The sequence below is a fragment of the Leptodactylus fuscus genome, chromosome 7 (assembly GCF_031893055.1).
Source record: "Leptodactylus fuscus isolate aLepFus1 chromosome 7, aLepFus1.hap2, whole genome shotgun sequence".
In the NCBI taxonomy this organism is placed as follows: Eukaryota; Metazoa; Chordata; class Amphibia; order Anura; family Leptodactylidae; genus Leptodactylus; species Leptodactylus fuscus.
The window spans coordinates 56520156-56537027 of record NC_134271.1 but is presented as its reverse complement, the minus strand read 5'-3'; positions in this window follow the sequence as shown (position 1 = coordinate 56537027).

The window sequence follows — 16872 nt, the reverse complement described above, 5'->3', positions numbered from 1 at the left end:
TAGCTGTGGTGGAGGTTGCAGCGTCGTAGGGTTTCAGTCTACTCCTGCCATGAATTTTGGCCTGGGAGAGGAGATAGGGTACCTCAGTTTGCACCCCGGGACCAGACTCCACCACATTCACCCTGCCTGTCCTTAAAGATAAGCAGCATCCCTGACCACAGGCGCTTGTCCAAGTGTCGGTGGTCAAGTGGACCTTGCAGCAAAGCGCGGAACTAAGGGCCCACCTGATGTTGAGTGACACGTGCTGGTGCAAGGCGGGGACGCCACACCAGGAGAAGTTGAGACGGCTAGGGACGGCATAGTGAGGTGCCACAGTTGCCATCAGGTCTGGGAAGGCGGGAGTTTCAACAAGCCGGAACGCCAACCTCTCCTGGGCCAGCAGTTTAGCGATGTTGGCGTTCTAGGCTTGCGTGGGTGGGTGGTTAGCGGTGTATTTCTGCCGGCGCTCCAATGTCTGAGAGATGGTGGGTTGTTGTAAAGAAGCGCCTGATGGTGCCTTTGATGGTGCAGGAGAAGGAGATAAGACAGAAACAGGGGAGGATGAGGGAGAAGTCAACAAAGTGGCGGAGGCAGATGAAGTGATGTCCTGGCTCGGCCTCTGGAGTGCATCGCCAGCACTGTGAGCAGAGGCAGTGGCATGAACGGCGGGCGACGTTTGTCCTGCCGTTGCTGCCTGCCACTGATTCCATTGCTTGGATTCCAAATGACGGTGCATTGAAGTGGTGGACAGGTTGCTCTTCTCAGGGCCCCTACTCGATTTCGAGAGGCAAATTGTGTAGACGACACTATATCTGTCCTCGGCGCATTCCTTGAAAAAACTCTACACCTTCAAGAAACGTGCCCTCGATGGGGGAGTTTTTCTGGGCTGGGTACAAAAGGGAACATCTTCGGACATTCCGGGTCTGGCCTGGCTTCGGCAAAGCAGCTGACCTCTGCCTCTGGACATGTCTCTGCCTCTAGCTACCCTTTTTGGTGCTGCACCTGCCTCAACATCCACACTACTTTCCCAGCTTGACATCCGCCTTGTCCAGGTGGGGTCGGTGTCCTCGTCGTCCACCACCTCCTCTTCCAACTCCTGTCTCGCCTCCTCCTCCTGCACAATGCGCATGTCAACTGGCTTCCCTGACAGCAACTGCGTCTCATCGTCGTCGATGAGGGTGGGTTGCTGGTCATCCGCCACCAAATCGACCGGAGATGGAATGGAGGAGACTCTAGTGTTTGAGCATCTGGACACAGATACTCGTCTGTTAGGTCCGTGGAATCGCGAAATGGAGGGGCAGGTTGCGGTACAGTCAAAGGAAGGGAGAACAGCTCTGGGGAGCAGGGACAGTTGGGGTTATTGTTCTGGGAAGATTGGGAATTTTGGGTGGAAGGAGGACAAGACTGTTGGGTAAGAGGAGGTAGAGGCTGACTGGCTGGTGGACAATGTGCTTTAAGCGTTATCCGACAGCCATTGCAAGACCTGTTCCTGGTTCTCGGGCCTACTAATCTTTGTACCATTCAGCCTAGTTAATGTGGAACTTTTGTGCAAAGCGCAGAACTTAGGGCCCGCCTGATGTTAAGGGACACACGCTGGTACAAGGCTCAACTCACCCTAAGTGCCAAAAACACTGCTGGTGCAAGGCTCTACTCATGCCAAGGGCCTCAATCTCTGCTGGTAGCTCAGCTTAAGGTCCTGTAACTTTGTTTGGAAGGGCTCATGTTAAGGGCTAGAAAAGTGAATTTTGGAAGGTCTTACCACATCACTCACACTCACACACACACACACACACACACACTCAAAATGACAGTTAAGGGTGAGGGCTTTTGGAATTCCCATTGCCTATTCCATTTGTGGTTGTCATGGGGAACGTGATTTAAAGGGGTGGTTGTTACTGTTTGTTGAGCTTAAATTGGGGTTTGTGTCCATCCATTTGGGGAGTAAAGAAGGTTTCCAGGTATTTTCCCACTTTGATAGAGGTTTTTTTGAATGTGGAAAGTGTGTAGTTGTTAGGCAGTGATGTTGGGGTAATAGAGGGTCTTTGGTGTGTTAGATGCCCCCAGACATGCTTCCCCTGCTGTCCCAGTGTCATTCCAGAGGTGTTGGCATCATTTCCTGGAGTGTCATAGTGGACTTGGTGACCCTCCAGACACGGATTTGGGTTTCCCCCTTAACGAGTATCTGTTCCCCATAGACTATAATGGGGTTCGAAACCCGTTCGAACACACGAACATTGAGCGGCTGTTCGAATCGAATTTCGAACCTCGAACATTTTAGTGTTCGCTCATCTCTAAACATTAGCATTGTTTTTTCATGTAATAAAAGTGACATTATGATTCACTGAGAGTCATACTGTGTGGATATAGATGTGTTTATTAATGAAACTGTAACATTGGTATATAAACACTTTGACTTTTTGTTGTATTTTTTACTGTAAATTCCATGAATCTTTTCATAGTTTTACAATAAAATAATAATAGTCTCTTCCATTTTTGTCCTTCTTATGTTCTTATGTCCTTCCTCATTGAAATGTTGGAATTCATAAACAATTGGGTTTTACTATTTCCCTTGTAGATAGTTCCATCTTTCTTAGGGTAAGTTCACACGGGTTTTTTGGATCCAAAAATCAGGTAGCTGCGACTGAAAGCTGTTCCGGATTAGGCCCAAAGAATGGGCCTAGTCCAGGGGAGGGAGTGTCTTCAGGCCAGAACACGAGGTGACTCAGCCTGAAGAATGAACACCTCGCTTCTTTTTTCCAGCTCCCGGAAAAAAGACCAGAGCGGCTCCTATTGATTTCAATGGGAGCCGTCTTTTTGGTCAGAGTTTTGAGGTGAATACGGCCTCAAATCCCTGACCAAAAAACTCCATGTGAACTTACCCTTATAGTGGCAGAAGGGGTAGACACACACCCTATTGACTGTGTGGAGCACAGCAGACTGGGCCTATAGTGGCGACAGTAGTTGTCTAGCCTCTTAGGAAATTGTTGAAATTGTTGTGTATGCCACTTTTGTAGATTTGGAAAAAAATAACTCATGCAAATGAGGCAGTTGGTTCAGTGGGGGTGGGCCTTCAGCTCTCTGGGGCACTGGTCTCCTCTCTATGTCACCTTGTGCACTGAGTATTGGTTCTACCACTGCTATGGCATCACCTGTCTTACTTGAGCAGCAAAAGCAATGCCCTACCTCATTTGCAGACTTAAAAGTTATTTTCCTCTGAATCCACAAAAGTAACATATATTACAAAGGCATGATGTTTACTAACGTAATTTACTGGGGTGGTGATAGTTGAATATGCTTGGGGAAGGTGGTGGGTCCCCTTTAAGCTTGGGGAACTTGGCTTATACTGTAAATGTGCTTAAGTACTGCTTCCTCAGCTGTGAGATTCCCTTAAAGAGGACCTTTCCCCTCCTGGGGCACATATGGTTTTATATACCGCTAAAAAGCTGACAGTGTGCTAAAATTGAATTTCTTGTTCTGTGTCCTTGACGAACAGCTATCAGTGCCGGTACCATAGCTCTTTACTGTCAGAAGGGCGTTTCTGACAGTCAGTCAGGAAGCTCCTATTCATGGCGGCGTCTATTGCGTTATAGTGTGAGAGTGGTGAGGAACGGCCCCCTCCCCTCCTGATAGTACTCGTCCATATACAAGTACTGGGTGGCTGTTCCTCCCTGCTCAGCGTCATCACAGGGCAGTAAGGAATGACCCATCTCACAGTACAGTGCTATAGACGCACTGTTCCTGACTTCTGATGGTGAAGAGCTATGGTACCGGCACCAATAGCTCTTCACCGGGGGCACAGAACGGAAGAGCCAATAGTGCGCTGAATTCAGCGCACTGTCGGCTTTCTAGTGGTGTATTACACCATATGTGCCCCAGGTGGTGAAAGGTCCTCTTTAAAGGATTGTCTGGCTGTCCAAATTAGACTACCTCTTCCTCAGGGGGGTAGCTGTAAAAATTGCAAAAATAGCAATCACACCTTTGCTTTGGCACCTGAGGGGGCATAAAGGAACCTCCGCCACATAAATAGACAAGAGCACTATAAAGACACATGATAGATGATGGGCTCATTGTAGATATAGAGCCAAAATAGATAACTTTTTATCAAAATACAATAGCACTAAGTTTCTGGGTATCTTAGAAACTGTTATGTTTGCTACCTAGCCGCCGCTACGTCTCTCAAAGACTCAAAACAAGCACAAGTCATCCAGCAGGCAACAATAGTGTTTCCTAGCAATTGTTATAAATGATCTTCAATCTATAGACAATGTATGAAGCAATGCAAGTGAAGAAAGAGATGGTAACGCTCATCTCCCTGATATTTCAGAACATTATGAATATAAACATGCCCTTGGAGCGGATTATTATCTCAGTGGTATTTGTCATTCGTTCTGCCGTTTAATGATGAAATGTGACACCCGTTCTCGATTCTGCATTTGTACTATAATACTGTTAGATTGATCAACCCCGGGATCAGACTTATGGAGTGTCAATTGAATGACCGTATCAAGTGGAAGGACTGAGAATCCATCTCTCCATGTCAGATAACTTTGTATTGATTTCTCCTTTTCCATGTCAATCAGTTAATGACTATGAGCATATGGTGGAAGGGTAAAATAAAATAATGATGGACGAAAAGCTCCTTGGAAAAGTAACATGTATTAATATGGATTAAGGTGCTACTTGGGGTGAAAAACCATAGCTGATTCTATATTTGCCTACACAAAATATAAACTTAAATACAAAATTGTGACAGGACCTTTCCCACCTACGCACCATTTCTACTTTGCTTGGACACCTCTGTAGTAGGGTTTTCCAGGTTATAATGATAATATAGTTTATTCAGGAACATATATAAAAATAACCAAATTTAGTCTATCTATCTGAAAGATAAATATGTTCAATTACCTCCCAAAGACAGGATCTATTAATTTTAAGATTTAATACAATAAAGCGAAGTTATAAAAAAATATAAGAATAAAGCATCTATTAATCAAAGTTGGACGGTCATGAGAGAACATTTGCAGGTTGAAATGCGTTCAATTTGCATATAATTTTTTTTAAAGAAAATATGTTGCATTAATCAAAGTGTAGCACTGAGGATAATGGGATGCAAGGCTGCATACACATATATACCTGATGATATATGTAAATGTTTATCTGTATAATCACCTCTGCCCTAGAAACATATGGAATGTTTCCAGCCCAATTGAGCCAACAGAACGGAGCTGCATGAGTCAGATTCCTTGTACAGTATGTACTGTATGTATCAAAGTACAGTCTTTCTGCTATAGATCTAGAATTTGTGTAATATGTACGAGACAGATATGAGGCCATCTACAATACTTAATGTAATTTCTGTCATCAGAAAACTGGATAGTGATTCTGTCTTGTGAAAGAGAACTGTCTCTCTGTTTTGAGGGTCCCTACCTTTCCTCCTCTCTTCCCGCTCCATAGACATCTATTTTATTCAATCAATGGCAGATGGAGGTAAATAAGTGAAATATCAGGTCATTTTCTTTGATAGAGTTTATAAATATTATCTTTCAATTTATGAAAAATATATAGGTCATCAGTGTGAATAATCCATTTGGAGCCAGAAAACCCCTTTAACTCTATTTAACTCATTCTGAACCACCATATAGTACATTATGGAGAACTTGGCTTCTCTCGGTTTTTATTTCCCTTCCTATAGACTTCTATGGTCCCATATAATTTAATACTTCAGTGAGCTGCAATCTGTCTTGGGAATCCAAGGTGGATTGAAGAGAGAATATATACAGCGCTCTTTGTTTCTCTATGGCCATAAATACCATTTTTTGTATTTTTTGGACTATAAGACACACCTAGGTTTTAGAGGAGAAAAATAGGGGAAAAAAATTTTCGAGCAAAAAATTGTAAAATATTTAATGTATGGGAGTTGTAGTTTTGCAACGGCTGCAAGGCCACATTAACAGGTGACCCTGCAGCTGTATGGGGATGTATAGGGCGTTTTTTTTTTTAATGGGGCCAGATGTACTTTTTAGTTATACCATTTTGGGAAACGTCTATTGCTTAGATCACCTTTTATTTAAATCAGAGGCAAAACGGTGAGAAAAACCCGGCGGTTTAGCACTTTTGATTTTGACGTTCACTGTACAGAAAAAATATTAGTAGACCGGGCATTTTCGGACATAGGGATACCTAATGTATATATGTTTCACAGTAATGTTATACTTTTAGATGTATTCTAGGGAAAGGAGGTGAACTTTTATTTATTTTATTTTTTATTATATTTTTTTAAAGTTTTTTTTTTTTTTTTTTTTTTTTTTTTACTATTTTATTAGTGCCCCCCTAGGGTGCTTGAACCTGCAATCATTTGATTGCAAGTCCCTTAGACGGCAATACAAGTGTATTGCTGTCTATGGGAGATTTTATACATTATTATTGCAGAGGATCATAGACCAACTCGCAATAGTAATATAGCGATGACAGGCCTGGGAGCCTTCAGTAGGCTCCCGGCTGTCACCGGAGCAGGTTGGCTCCTGCAAACTCGCCGCGCAGGAGCTGGCCTGCAACTTTAAAGGTATGGGGCCAGTGGGGACCGGCCCCAAGGCTAACTTTAAACTTTTTTTTTTTTTTTTGGGGGGGGGACATCTCCGGTGGGCATCACCGCTGTAATTTTTACAGCGAAGTTGTCAGAGCTCATGCCTGCGACCTTTGATTGCAGGCATAAGCTTTGGTATTTCATGGGGGGGGCTTTGATGCCTGCGATCAGAGATCACAGGCATTTGCTCCGGACCCGGCATCCGCTATAATAGAACGGCGGATGCCGGGGAGTGTGTTAGCCGCCGGCACAGGGCCTGCAGTTTTGCCACGCTCCTGCCGCTGCGGAAAACCAGCGGTGGCAGGAGCGCGGCGATGCTGCAATTACGCCCCCCCCCCCCGTCCACATTCAGACTATAAGACGCACCCTCATTCTCCTCCGAAATTTTTTGGGAAAAGGTGCATCTTATAGTCCAAAAAATACGGTATGTATCATGGACTAGTGGAAAAAAAATAAGATATTTTGCATTGTACCTATCACAATAAGTTCTTAGAACATATGAGTTACATGAATTATGTCATTTGAATTGAAGTATGTCACATACCGTACATTTTTTTACTTAACATGTACAGAATTCCTATAGGTTTTATAATTCATGAATACTTCAGCCAGATAGGTAAGCAAGTAATGTAACAGTAGACATATGCTCAAATAATTTCAGTTCTTATCGATACAAGATGACAGGGAACCGTGATGTCTCCTTTGTAACCTTCAGAATTTGTATCTAAAGAGCTTCTATGGCAGCCTTTGAAGTTACAGAATGACACATAACATCACAGGATATGTATCTGATGCCTCAGATATCTCAAGTGGTTTTCCACTTTCCTATACTATTATGTAATTTGAGTTCACAACAGAGTTCTTGCTCTATAACACCAAGATTTCCTCAAAGTGATTCATATATATCCCAGTTTCTATAGAAATAATTTATTGTATTTGCCTAGATACACTGTCTCAAAGAGAGATCACCTTCAGACCCTCAGTGATTATGACTTACGGTTGCCATATGAGTTAAGACATCTTGTATGTCCCATTTCATCCAGTCTTGTATGTCCCATGAAACCAGTTATATTTTATAATTCCGAATACGTATAAATTATGACTATATTATGACTAAGAAGTCACCTACACAGCCAATGTTTATTCTATAGATAAGAAAGGAACATCATTAAATATAAATGTCCTGGGCTTACTGTCATGTATGGTACTGGAGTCCTACTCTTCACGATGCCTTGTGGAAAATGGTGGATGCTTGTTCAGATTTTAGATTGATCATAATGTAGACAATTGACTTTTCATCCTTAGAAAACAGAATGACGTTGGCTGCTCAACAGTGAGAATTATTTATTTCCTTGTTCACAGCCTTCATTGGGTCTATGTACAAGAAAAATACGACTAAGAGGTTGCTTGGAGCATTGTACAAAGTGGTTTTATAGTGGAGTTACATTTTACATTGCAATTCTATCATTAGGATAGATTATAATGTGTAGTGGATATGTTTCCTACAAGGCCTATCTAAAAGAGGCTATATCTACTATTGCATGGCCAATTAATGTAAACCCACATATACACTGTCTACCAATAAGTATTTGGACACCTGTGGTAGAAAGCAAAAACAACATTTATTCCTATTCAATAGTTGGTAGAACCCAGCAGATGCTTCCTTACGGATGGTATTGATCGACACAATACTCCCAGATGCCTGGTGAAACTCTCGATCAGTCTTGATCTCCCAGTTTTGGGGGTCTGCCGACTCGGGGCATATTCCAACAATCACTGTTCACCTACCACTTTGTAATCACATAGGCCACTGTCGATTTTGGGTAATTCAGTTCGCTTGCTATGTCCCTTAAGGATCAACCATTTCTGTGGTACCCCACAATTACCCCTCTCTCAAAATCGGACAACTCTGCACTTCGTGGCATCTTGCATGTGACTAATGCCAATGCACTAATGCCAATGCTGTTTCCTATTTAACGGCGGAAGGCGTGACCGACATCACGACCACAGATATCTTCATTTGCATGGCTGTCCAAATATTGGTAGATGGTGTATAAATGTCACCATGGCCTTTACTTGTAAATCCCCTTAATTTATATTTTTTTTTAATTTTTATGTTTTTAAATTTTACATGTAAAGAAAGAATTAAGGATTTGCCTAGTGTTACAATCTGCTGAGTCGAGATCAGAAATATTTTATATAATGGTGTCAAAATCTGTGCAACAGTTATCATTTCTTCTGCTGTTCTATCTACCGCAGATGCTGATTTATATCATTAAGCAAACATTCACTAGAATTGCATGGATGGGAAAGGAAATTAATATTATAAACCTGTCATAAAATATTTTAATCGAAAGGAAGCCGGAGAGATTTGAATGCTTTGCATGGCTGAAACAAAATTATCTAATTCTCGGCAGGATTCACTGTACTGTGGCTTTAATATGTCCCAATCTTTAGACTCCATAGAAAATGAACCCGTTAGGCATATTCACACATTCATCATGTGATAATTACCTTGTCCACGTAATTACACAGTCAGAGTTTTGTGATGTAAATTTACAGCTGCTGGAGTTGATACATAAAGGATCTATTTCCGTCAAACTTTTAGCCATGATATCAATGAGTGTGAGCTTCCCGAATGCTCGGTACAGACCGCCGCTGGGTTCCTCTGGTAAATAAATGCTTGCCACCGGCAGACTCTCTTACATGCTGTCAAAACAAGTATGATTGGCCATTAATTATAATTAAGTTGTTCATCGAAGGTTCATTCAGACGTGCCAGATAGCTTCAGTTACCGACGACCCGTGATCCATTTTCTAGAACATACATGCCCAAGTACAGCCATGCAGATTTTTAGGAAAAGAAAGAAAAAAGGCTATTTTTTTTTAAATCAGAAACAGAACCATTAATGTGTATGGACAGTGCCTGACATGTCTGCAGCTCATTGTTTGCATTAGGACTGAATATCATTCTGATTCTATTATTAATGTATGACTACATTGAGGATCCTGAGTAAAAGCCATCCTTGGGCCTATTATCTGAGCAAAACAATACATGTGAGCCCATCACCATACTAATAGAGTTAGAATTATCAATATATGCAATGTATGTGGTAAGAATATTATATTCTAGCAATCGTATACCATTACACAAAATCCACAATATGTATCCTTGGCAATAGTTTGGTGAAAGTGATATAATATTTCATTCCTTTTGGAACAAAGCCAACCTCACTAATGCTTTTGCGTTTCCTGGGTAAAAACCATACTCCTACCTACCACCTAGAGAAAAATCCTTCCTGTAGGAGAGTTATTGCAAAGGAGAACCATATCTGTGACCTAGGTTGGACTAAGAGGTTTTACAAACAATAGAAATAAAAAAGTTGAGGGGTCCACGCATTTTGGGTCATATAGCATTTATTTTTTAGAAGCCTAAAGTCTGATATTGGCAAATGTTTGTACCCTCTCAAATTTTCATGAATTACTACATTATAATTTTCATGAACTAAACATGTGATCTTATAGTATGAGATATTTACTATCTTTATAATGTTTCATTATAATCCTCATAAATACTAACAGCTAATAAGATTTTATTAACCTGTAACCTAGACTAAAAGTAAGGTGAAATGGGTGGAGAAGCTTACCATCTGAAGGGAACAGACATGTTCTCCCGAGGCTCTGGCTGTCTGGCCCGAAATTGCTTGTTTTGGAGGAATCTTACTCACCCAGCAGTGCTGGTCTGTTCTACAGTTCCAGACCTGCCAGGACCCTATTAGTTCCATTTGAATACCTAGGCTGTAACTTTTATACTAATCACTGCATTGAAGCCGGGGACTAAATTTCTGGCTGCCAGATATTTTGGCCCCTGTGACCCCGGCTACCATTCTCCAGGCTCTGCACAGACCAACTGAGGAGGCCACTAGACCTCCTGGCACCTAATCTAAAGTACTCTACCAATGCTGTGTTCCCTCTTTGAGTGCTATACTTTGGAACTTTCTTGCAGCCTCTCTCCTCTGTAAAGTGTAGTGGCCATCTTGGATTTCCTCCTCAGCAAAGTCCATGCTAGAAATTGCTGTATAGTGACTGAGTAACACATATACGAGGGAACCTCCAGCAGGCTCCTTATATGGAGCCTTTGGTTCTTTGGTGCTCACTACATTCTTATCAGGACAGTATATATTATCACCAGTCTTGGCGCTCTCTCCTCGTGCAGCAGGTCTCTGATGGCTGAGTAGATGGACTCTCTCTCAGGCTGCCAATACACAGACATCAGGTTGGTGGGCCCAGGAGGGATTTGCCTGGTCACGATCCTTGGAGCTGTCTTTGATTTCTACTATGCTCACAATATGGTATAAATAGGCAAAATTAAGACCAAAGTCTCTGATATTATGCCAAGACAACTCAGAAAGTCTCAGACAGATATTGATAAGTATCTTAAAAAGCGCTCACTGCTCTACCTCACACCTGCCATGAAGCGAGCCTTGAAAATAGCAGACCTGGCAGAATCTTAAGATGCAGACAGTCTCAAACCTAAGGAGAGAGAGCTCTCCAAAGACATTATTTGGAAACTTTTGTATTATTCAGTTCATGAGACTGTCATGCTGAAAGCTGTAATACTCCAGAATCTCAATATAATGACCAAAAGATTTCTTTTTTTCAAGATATCTCCCCGGTAATGTTCTCCAAGCGCAGGCAATTGAAAACTGTTATAGACTGCCTGAGAGCTTTAAAAGATACCTAACAAATGGTTCTTTCCATTCGGACTGACCTACAACTAGAGAGGTCACCAATTCACTAGTCACCTTCTGGAAGACCTCCATAGCAGCTTGCCCACCTCTGGAATTGAACTATTTTACCATTCACTCATGGCCTACATTTACTGACCTTGCATCTTTGCCTTAGCTGCCAAAACTCAAAGTCTGGAGAAAACCCAAGACAAAGTTACGTAAGAAGAAAGCACACATAAAACCAGACTGATTGCCCTGTTATGCTACAATGAGTATCCTCATTTTACTTAAAGGGGTATTCCCATAACTCTTGGTCTGCAGCCTGCAGGCACTGGGCTCTGTTCACTTCCTGGATTTCTCGGCACATTGGTGGTCAGGGTTTCACTTGCTCTGCTATCTGCTATGTTTGCAGTTAGTAATGAGGCATTGGTTGTAAATGCATTACCACAGTATAAAGCTGATGTGGAAACTGATGTAGCAGAGCTGAATTTCAGTCAGCTTGCATTATCAGCCCCTTGTCAGCCCCTCCCTCCCCCCTGTGAGCAGGCAGCTATGTCACTTGGGAAATGAGCAGATAATCCCAGTGGCCATAGAAACGCAGTGTCAACAATTAAGTGAATAAATTAAGATAGCGGCCAAACAAAGCAATTTTGATAAAGCAATGTATTTAGGAAAAGTCTTAAATCCACATAAACTAGCAGTATAGACAGCATGCTTTTCATGGGACAACCCCTTTAAGTTTTGACAATTTGCACTATTGCTATTTCCCTTTTGTTTCTCTATTGTATATATAAATATGCAAAATTTGTCATCCCGTTGGGATCAAAATCCTTTATAACACCTACATTTCCCTTTCCCCCTTACTCTCACTACACAAACCTAGATAAGTTCCTGCCCTTGTGTTCTCCCCTATACACCCCCTCCACTACCGCACTGTAGATCAATGTATCATTTTACTCTCACCCCGCACCTCCTTTGTAATTTCTAGTTAGTTTCTTATAAAATTTGTATCTTATTTATTTGTCTTGTTTTGTAGTATCAATGTCTTGCATTAACATTACGTCATGAAATATCAGAGGTCTCAATTTTCCCATTAAGCACTGAATCATGCACTGAAAAAGATGAACTTTTCAGTCATCTTACTTCAGGAGACTCACTGAAAGGTAAGTTCCTAATTTATCCAAGTCCTCTTTCTTGATCTGGTACCATTCTTATCATAGTGCTATCAATAAGAATGGTGTTAACATTGCCTTTAAATTAATTCAGCCATTCCTGCGCTCCTCCCAACTGAGTGATGACTCAGGAAGATTCCATTTTCTTAAAGGTGACATAGCAAATACTCTGATCACCATTGGCACTATCTATGACCCAAATGTTGGCCAGATCTAGGCTCCTAAACACATTAGAGTGTTTCTTTACATTTACTGAAGGTATGACACTGCTAGGGGTTAACTTAAGTAATGGCTGTAAGGCAACATTACTAAGTCTACTTAGTGCTCCGTGGCTTCAGGAAGATGCACTGGTAGAGGAGTCAAGTAATGACTGTAGGGGAACATTACACTCCTCTACCAGTGCATCTTCCCGAAGCTACGGAGCACTAAGTAGACTCTTCAAATGTCTCTCCTCTTTACAACTCAAAGCCTCTTGGAGATCCTTCTTCCCAGCTACTAAAGATTGTACACTTTACTTTAACCCACATAACTCTTATCAGGACCTAGATTACACTGTCTCTCAGTATTTTCTTAGTATCACCCACTATAGGTGGGTGATATCATTCATTCATTCATTCATTCATTCATTCATTCATTCATTCATTCTCTCTCTCTCTCTCTCTCTCTCTCTCTCTCTATCTCTTTCTTTCTTTCTCTATAACAGCTGAATATAACCTACAAACATATAAAAAAACATACGGTATTAGGTGGAGTAAGAGTAACAAATAAAAATAAATAACATCAAGATTTGAGGTTTTGAGGGGTGGAGGAGGGAGAAATGAGAAGGTTCAGGGGTACTGCACCACATAATCTGAGGGGAACCAAGCTCGAGACTTAGACCAATTGTTAAGTAAGCTTGCTATCAGGCATATGATTTGTATTGTCTCCTGAAAGTGAACCAGGGATGCCAAAGGTCGAGGAAGGTTTGATATTTGCGTAACTCCCAACTGTGAAGCTCCTCAAGTCTGGTCAAATCATCTATCTTACAAATCCATTCCAAAATTGTAGGCGGTTCTTTTTTAAGCCAGTGTAATGGAATCAAAAGTCTGGCCGCTTGCACTAGTAAAGTAATCAGATTATTTTTAGCAGGGGTCCATGAGCCATTTGGCAACCACAGCAAAACTGAGACCGGCGACAGAGTGAAGCTGGAGGGGGGGGGCTATTTGGCGTAATATAGATTCCAATTGTGACCAAAAACATGAGATTTCTCTACAGGACCAGAAGATGTGGCCCAGCGTGCTACCCTTCTCCCCACATCTCCAGTAAACATAATCAGATCTTAATGTATTTCTGACCACAAGCCAGCGATATTAAATTTCTAAATAAACTCGCTCCCCCACAAAGCTATGACTGGAGACTTAAGACGCTGCTTTGCTCCAATTGCAGTGAAACAGAAAATTGAGCTGAGCCTTACCCACTATTTTGCAAAAAGCAACACCCCTAGGGTTGTTTGGGAAGCTCATAATTAGGTAATCAGAGGTGATTTCATTAGCCTAGGCTCCTTTACAAAAAAAAAAGAGAAAGCAAAAGAAAATGATGCCCTTCTATCCAGAATCGCTAATCTGAAATCTCAATCTCTAATCTGTACTTATTGCACCTTTTACATTAAAAGAACTATAATCAGCCCTTTCTAACAAACCCAAAAACCTCCCGGCCTTCTCTTTTAAACAATTCAGTTTTACTCTCTCTCCTCAATTCTTGTAGGTATTCAACTCCATGTATCCATCCCATTCATTCCTCCCCACGACCCAAGCAGTAGAAGCAAACATCTCGATAATTCCTAAGGAAGGTAAAGCCCTGATCGAATGCGGGAGCTGCCGGCCAATTTCATTACTTGATGTCGATGTTAAGCTTTATGCCAAACTGTTAGAAAAAAGATTAAAAACTGTCCTCCCAGGACTAGTTAACCCTGAACAAACAGGGAGGGAAAAAATACCCTACGTATCCTGCATTTGATCCAGTCTGCCCATTGGAGAATACTCCATTAGTTCTTCACTCAACAGATAGATACATATTTTATACACAAATCCATTTATCCTTCACCTTGGATATAATATGGAATCACCTGTGGCTTTCCTCTACTATCTGAAGTAGTTCTCTTTAGTATATTGATCCCCCTGATGATCGCTTAGCCTTCTGAATCTATTCTAAAATGAGTCCATGACATCACAAATGTTTGGTCACTGTTTTTACTCTATTTACTGTTAAAATCCTGTTCATCATTCAAGTTCTTGGAACCTGATAATTCCCAGTCCTATAATATCTCCATTATTGGTTTTATTGAATATTTTTGTATCCCACGATGCACTGACACTATTAGTGAGTGGCCGCTCTGGGTCACTGCATCTATATTCATTGTGTTATTGACTTGTAAAGACAATAAAAAGATATTTGAAAAGAAAAAAAAGTAAGGTGAGAAGCCTTCATGTGTTATGTCTTTCGAGATAGCTGTTCAGTTCAAAGGTCCGTGTAGCTACTGATTATCATTACAAAAATGTTGCAGCAACAAATGTTAGAAGTGATAACTGCTTTTGGCATTGTACATTTGGGGCTACACCAAATTGGACGTGTAATTCTTCTGAATTCTGTCCAAGGCTGTTTTTAATAAAAATAGAGTATAGCCCTGAGTTCATTTTGATGATCTTCTGTGAATGTGAGCAGTGCGGGGTGGGGATTGGGGTTCGGCTGATGTACTAAAGCTCACACCAGTTTACTTGTGTGAGGTACAACAAATATCCACACAGATCCTACCAGACGTAGATTTACATTCCGGCGCCAGGACCTGTAACAGATTTAGGAAGAGACCTGTAAGGGAATTGCAATAGGAGCAATTTCCCAGTAGCTGCTGGTGAACCTTGGGGGATGGAGCACAATAGACAGTGAGCCCTAAGCTGAATTCCCACCACTGTCCCTTCCTGCTTGCCAGTCCTATCCTAAGCAATAGACGGCAACTGGTCGATGGGCCCTTCCTATATAAGTGACAACACAGAACAAAGACAAGAAAAACAACAACAAAGGGAGGTCAGCTAGCCAAGGGTCCAGTAACAGTCAAGCAATGCAGTACAGAATCAAAATCCAAGAGAGTAGTCAAAGGGTAAGCCAGAGGTTAGCAATAAAATAGTAGCAGAAGAGGAGCTTAACAGGGACAAAGTCACAATAGCTAGCAAGTCTATGAGGGTTGATCTCCAGTATATAGGAAGTCCAAGACCCACCCTAGGCTTGAATGGAAGACAGGCTGTCAGTCACACAGGCCAGACTAGAATTAACAATTTTATGAACAGAGGAAACAAGGTGCAGGAGATGGGCATGGTGGAAATTCAATTACAGAGATAGAGCAGTGTTCACACTACAACGAAAAACACTAAGCAAAGAGTCAAACTGAACTCGCCTCCTGCGCTGCAGCGTAAGAGCAGAGGGTGGCGCAGAGACCTGAAGAGGCAGAGACGTTACAAGCCTCTTTATAAATCTCTTGATCCCTGTAAGACAAGCATACAGTATGCCAGTCTTAATAAATTTGCCTCAATATAGCTATTAAATGTAGAGCGCAATATAAGTGAGGTTGTCTGGATAGAACAAATAGACTGTCATAATTTGGTCAAATAGTCAATAAGAACCTCACGTGTGTATATATAGACAGTAATTATAACAATGACATTCATTTATTGAATATTTGCACATTTCTTAGCTCTTAGCAGGCCGCTGACACAGCCTTTGGGTTTGTTACATCTAGATTTATATTGTCAGCTGTAGTAGCTCTGGGGAGACTCTCTATGACTACAATACAATGGCATGATGACACATGGCATAGTCATGTACTGCAGTCCAGGTCATCTGAATGACAAACAAGGGCAGCCTAGTACAAAGCCATTAGGGAAAGCCAAGCCTGATTGCAAACCTTGATGTATCAGTACTGACATTTCTACGAAAACAGTATAATCCTATCGAAAAGACCTCTAGGAACCAAAAGTGTAGAACCTTTAAGGCCAGTTCTGGCATAGTATATGTTTAGTTCAAGTAGACACTTGGCACTTGACCTAATTTACACAGACTCTCTTCAAATTTTCTATTCATGCGCAAATTATAATGGTGAAGATTTATCAAAACTAGAGCAATGGGACGTGGTACCTGTAAAAGCCAAACAGGTCACTGATTTAGTTTTCCATAGAGTTATTCGAAAGTTATATACTTACTTGCACTACCTATGGCAAATCTTCCCATTGTATGCAAAGCCATAGAAGCTTTATACAATTGAGGACCCCAACATGAGAGGGATCAAATACAATATAGTTCAGTATATTTACTGTTATGTGAGATAGATATATTCCCTGATGAAATGTATAGAATTCTATAATGTCTGATGCAAAATGAAA